Consider the following 6,432-nt stretch of genomic DNA (forward strand, 5'->3'; position numbering starts at 1 on the left):
GACTTCCCAGTAGAGATCCCGAGTCTGGGCTGCTTCTTGAGTTCAAGCTTAAAATCCTGTCTGTCGGCCAGGTGAAGTGGCTCATGCCTGTAGTCCCAGCACTTTAGGAGGCTGAGGCAGGCGGATCCTTTGAGGTCAGGTGTTTGAAACCAGCCTGGCCAACATGATGAAACCCCGTCTCTACTAAAAATACAAAAAGTTATCCAGGTGTGATGGCACATGCCTGTAATCCCAGCAATTTGGGAGGCTAAGACAAGAGAATCACTTGGACCCAGGAAGTGGAGGTTGCAGTTAGCTAAAATCACACCACTACACTCCTGCCTGGGTGACAGAGACTCCGGTCAGGTGCTTCCTAGGCTCAGACACCTGGTCTGGGAGCAGTGCGCTCCTCTGGATCCTTGAGCACTTAATCTTCATGTGCAGGATCTTAAAACACACTGTGCGGATTAGTGTCAGATTTCCTTCTTAAGCCAATAGAATAGAACCGTAGGTTTCAGGATTCAGGATTCTCCTCACAGGCAATTCAGTTGCAGTTGTGTATTATTGCCACCAGAGGACACTATGTATCCTGCTAACATGATGAAAGGCTCTCCTAGCAGATTTAATAACCTGTAGGGAGAACATTTACAATGTTAGCAGTTTTCTTTTTTTCTTTCTCTCTCTTTTTTTCTCACTCTGTCACCCAGGCTGGAGTGCAGTGGCACGATCTCGGCTCACTGCAACCTCTGCCTCCCGCCTCCTGGGTTCAAGCGATTCTCCTGCCTCAATCTCCAAAGCATCTGGGATTACAGGCACACGGCACCATGCCAAGCTACTTTTTGTAATTTTAGTAGAGACAAAGTTTCACCGTGTTGGCCAGGCTGGTCTCGAACTCCTGACCTCATGATCCACCCGCCTCGGTCTCCCAAAGAGCTGAGATTACAGGTGTGAGCCAAGGAACTAATGATGAGGCCAGGAGCTAAGGAACTAATGATGAGGCCAGGAGCAGTAGTTCACGCTTGTAATCCCAGTACTCTGGGAGGCCAAGGCGGGTGGATCACTTGAGGTCGGGAGTTTGAGACCACCCTGGCCAATATGGTGAAACCCTATTTTTACTAAAAATACAAAAATTGGCTGGGCATGGTTGTGGTGGGTGCCTTTAATTACAGCTACTCGGGAGGCTGAGGCAGGAAAATTGCTTGAACCTGGGAGATGGAGGCTGCAGTGAGTCGAGATCACACCACTGCACTCCAGCCTGGATGACAGAGCAAGATTCCATCTAAAAAAAAAAACAACTAATGAATGACAGTGTCTTGGGAAAGGTCGTGCCACACAGATTGCGATACGGGGTTAAAGTCAAAATTGTTATTATTTTTTTTCTGAGATGGAATCTTGTTCTGTCACACAGGCTGGAGTGCAGTGGCACGATCTCAGCTCACTGCAACCTCTGCCTCCTGGGTTCAAGCAATGCTCCTGCCTCAGCCTCCTGAGTAGCTGGGATCACAGGTGTGCCACTGCGCCTGGCTAATTTTTTTGTATTTTTAGAAGAGACAGGGTTTCACCATGTTGGCCAGGCTGGTCTCGAACTCCTGACCTCGTGATCCGCCCATCTCAGCCTCCCAAAGTGCTGGGGTTACAGGCGTGAGCCACTGCACCCAGCCAGTGTCAAAATTATTGAGTATGCCTGGTGTGGCCACAGGTAGTGCACAAGAGTGGAGCTCAGTGGCACGTGGGGGACCCAGGCTGCCCTGACTAAGGATGCAAGGACCGGAGCCTGGCCCTTCCTCCCTGTGCAGGACGTATTGCACTCCATCCTGGGTGACAGAGCGAGACTCTGGCTGAAAAAAAGCAAACCAAAAACAAACAAAACTAATGGGTCCTAGGCTTAGTAATTGTGATGAAATAATCTGTACAACAAACCCCCATGACATGAGTTCACCTCTGTAACAAACCTGCACATATACTCCTGAACCTAAAATAAAAGTTGTTTTCATTTTTTATTTTATTAATAAAAAACTTGTAAATGAGGAAGAGAGAAGGAAAACATGGGAAAGGAAACAGCTGTTCAGTCAAGGCTGTGAACCTTTCTGGGAAGAAGGATCTGGATGTGGGAGCAGTGGGCTCCTCTGGATCTTTGAGCACTTAATCTTTATGTGCAGGATCTTAAAACACATTGTGTGAATCAATGTCAGATTTCCTTCTGATGCTGCAATGGGCAGTCTTAGCTTGCAGACCCCACTGACCCTGCCTAGTCCTGCTCTGTGAGGCTCTGCTCACCCTTTTCATGTGGGGCAGAGCTGCGTTTGGTGTCTGAATTCCTTTCCACCTACCCAGCTTCCTTCACAGGATCTCCCCCAGTCCACAGCATCTCCTGCACCACCGCCTCATCTTGTCGGGTTTTTCTCAAAAGACCCAAACTAACACGGTGTCTTTACTGGGATTTGGTTAAATGTTACTATCCAAGTCTATATGACACCAGAGCTCGGATTAATCCAGAACCGGCTATTGGAACCAGATGCTTTTATAAATAGACCCAGTTTTTCAACGAGAGTTCCAGCATGTGGGAAATAGTGGTGCAGAGATCAGTTTCTAAGATACGTTGATTTAAAATACACCTGTAAGTCGGCTATTTTCAGGAAAGTCATAGTGGCTCATGCCTATAATCCCAGCACTTTAGGGACCCATGTTGGCCAGGCTGGTCTCGAACTCCTGACCTCAAATGATTTCCCTGCCTCGACCTCCCAACATGCTAGGATTACAGGTATGAACCACCATGCCTGACCCAATAGTTATTTTTTTCTAATCCTCTCCCTCTTCCTGCCCTCCACCTTCAAGTAGAGCCCAATGTCTGTCGTTTCCTTCTTTGTGTTTAGGAGTTCTCATAAGTTAGCTCTTACTTATGTGAGAACATGCAGTATTTGGTCTCGTTTCTATGTTAGTTTGCTAAGAATAATGGACTCCAGCTCCATCCCATCCATACTTCCACAAAATACATGATCTTGTTTTTTATGGTTGCATGGTATTCCATGGTGTATATGTACCACATTTACTTTATCCAGTCTGTAACCGATGGGTGTTATCCAGTCTGTAATTATCCCAGTCTGTAATTGATGGGCATTTAGATTGATTCCATGTCTTTGCTATTGTGAATAGTGCTGCAATGAACATTCACATGCATGTGTCTTTAGGATAGAATGATTTATATTCCTCTGGGTATATACTCAGTAATGGGATTGCTGCACCAAATGATAGTTCTATTACCAGTGTCCAGGTTCTTGGCATTTTGAACAAAGAATCTGACCCCCACCCAAAAAAAAAAAAAAAAAAAAAACGCGCACACAAAGCAATGAAAGAAAAGCACAGATTTATTGAAATGAAAGTACACTCCACAGAATGGGAGTAGACTCCAGCAACAGGCTCAAGAGCAATGGTTACAGAATTTTCTGGGGCTTACATACCCTCTAGAGGTTTCCCATTTGTTACTTGGTGTACACCCTATGCAAATGAAGAGGGTGCTTCCTGACATTAGCTGAAGTGAAGTTACGAAGTTACTTACTTGAGCATAGAAAGTTGGGGTTTTGGCTGGGTGTGGTGGCTTACACCTGGAAACCCAGAACTTTGAGAGGCTGAGACAGGCAGATCATTTGAGGTCAGGAGTTCAAGACAATCCTGGCTAACACGGTGAAACCCCATCTCTTCTAAAAATACAAGAGTTAGCTGCGCGTGGTGGTGCATGCCTGTAGTCCCAGCTACTCAGGTGGCTGAGGCAGGAGAATTGCTTGAACCCGGGAGGTGGAGATTGCAGTGAGCCAAGATTGCTCCATTGCATTCCAGCCTGGGCAACAGAGCAAGACTCAGTCTTAAAAAAACACACACACAAAAAAATAAGAAAGTTGGAGTTTTGCTCTTTGATTTATAGGAAGTCCTTAGATTACCTGCCTCCAGACCCTGTTCTCCTGCCTCAGTTCTGCTTTCAGCGCTTTGAGGAAGCTCCATATTGCTTTCCATGCAACTCTCCAAGGACAACTTCTTTCTTTCTTTTCTATTTTTGGGGCAATTTTTAATGACATCAAATTCATATAACATAAAATTCAGCACTTTAAAATGTACAATTCGGTGACTTTTCATTTTCACAAGGTTGTACAATATAACTTTTATTATTTTATTTATTTATTTATTTATTTTTAGACGCAATTTCACTCTGTCACCCAGGCTGGAATGCAGTGGCTCTATCTCAGCCCATTGCAGCCTCCATCTCCCAGGTTCAAGCAATTCTGCCTCAGCCTCCCAAGTAGCTGGGGTTACAGGCATGCACCACCACACCCAGCTAATTTTTCTATTTTCAGTGGAGATGGGGTTTTGCCATGTTGGAGCTGGTGTCAAACTCCTGACCTCAAGTGATCTGCCTGCCTCGACCTCCCAAAGTGCTGGGATTACAGGCATGAGCCACCATAGCTGGCCATAACTACTATTTTAAATAGTGTAGAATATTTTCATCACCCCAAAAGGAAAACCCAGTACCCATTAGCAATCTGCCATCACCCACCCCAGGCTCTAGCAACCATTTATCTACTTTTATTTTTTTTCTTTTTTTGAGGCAGTCTTGCTCTGTCACCCAGGCTGCAAAATCGGTTTACTGAAACCACTGCCTCCCAGGTTCAAGTGATTCTCCTGCCTCCTAAGTAGGTGGGACTACAGGCACCTGCCACCACACCTGACTAATTTTTGTATAGAGACAGGGTTTCACCGTGTTGGCCAGGCTGGTGACCTCAGGTGATCTGCCCACCTTGGCCTCCCAAAGTGCTAGGATTATAGCCGTGAGCCACCACACCCAGCCTCCATGGTAATCACTCTTTCTGAATTCAAATAACTGATTATCCCCATGAACTTGTGGATTTGTTTTTCCTCTTCATCCATGAAATTCTCTAGAGAATTCTCTCTTGTCATCTCTTGGCTGTGCTTTCTATCTCGCCAATTTTCTTTCTCCAAAGAGCTTCCTCTGCAAAGATGCTTTGTATATGAAGACCATTTGGGGGTTGAATCAAGACCAAGTTTCACAACCTAAAAGTAGGTCACAAAGCTTCCTTGCCTCTATCCGCTGCAAATCTGTAAGCTCTTCAGCTGATCCAATTTCTCTCTTTTGCATATATATATATTTGAAACAGAGTCTAGCTCTGTCACCCAGGGTAGAGTGCAATGACACCATCTTGGCTCACTGCAACCTCCCCCTCACAAGCTCAAGCAATTCTCCCTCCTCGGCCTCCAGAGTAGCTGGGATTACAGGCATGAGCCACCAAGCCCAGCTGATTTTTTTGTATTTTTAGTAGAGACAGGGTTTTGCCATGTTGGTCAGGCTGTTCTCAAACTCCTGACCTCAAAAGATCTGCCCACCTTCGCCTCCCAAAGTGCTGGGATTACAGGCGGGAGCCACCACACCCGGCCAATTCTATTTTTAATTTTATTGAAGAGGCACTATTTTGTTTTCCACAGGGGCTGCACCATGTTATATTCCCACTAGCAATGCACAAAGATTCTAATTTGCCCACATCCTCACCAAACACTGCTATTTTGTTTTCAGTTTTAGTTTTTATATAGTACAGGGAGAGTATCCCTAATCCAAATACCTGACCTCCATAAGTTACAAAACCAGAACTTGAGGGCCATCACGGTGTTCAGAGAAAATACTCATTGGAGCATTTCTGACAGGATTTTGGAATTAGGGCTGCTCAACCAGTAAAGCAAATATTTCAAAGTCAAAAAAAAAAAAAAAAACTGAAATCTGAAACATTTCCGATCCCAAGCGTTTCAGATAAGGGATCCTCAAACTATAGCCCTGCTGATGAGTGAGGCGTCTTCTCGGAAGTCTTGCACACTCTCTTCTGTCTGCTTTGATCTGTCATGGGTATTCTACCATTTTGAAAGCACAATGAATTTTATCAGTGTTCATTTCTGATGAGAGGCAGTCCAGGCAGTGGAAAGGACATGATCCATGGTCCCACAAGCCCTGGCTTCTGACCCAGGTCACTGTGAGACCCTGAGCAAGCAAGAACTTGCTCCAGGCCTGTTTCCTTGGTCTCTGGGGGAAGCCAGCATGATAATCAGCCATGCTCCAGCCCCTCAGCTGAAACTCAGGCCCGGATGCATTGTAAATGGATTTCCTCTTCCACACGTGTGCTGCTGAATTCGATTTTTCTTCCTTCCTTCCCATTTCCTTCCTTCTCTCCTTTCTATTCCCTTCCTTTTCCTTTCCTTCCTTCTCTCCTTCCCTCCCTCCCTCTCTCCCTCCCTTCTTTCCTTTTTTCCTTCCTTCATTCCTTCCTTTTTTCTTTCTCCCTCCCTCCCTTCTTCCTTCCTACCTTCCCATTCCCTTACCTCCTTCCTTCCCTCCCTTCCATTATCTTTCCTTTCCTTCCTTCCCTCCCTTCTTCCTTCTCTTCCTTCCCTCCCTTACTT

This window comes from Saimiri boliviensis, chromosome 20 (assembly GCF_048565385.1).
Source record: "Saimiri boliviensis isolate mSaiBol1 chromosome 20, mSaiBol1.pri, whole genome shotgun sequence".
In the NCBI taxonomy this organism is placed as follows: domain Eukaryota; kingdom Metazoa; phylum Chordata; class Mammalia; order Primates; family Cebidae; genus Saimiri; species Saimiri boliviensis.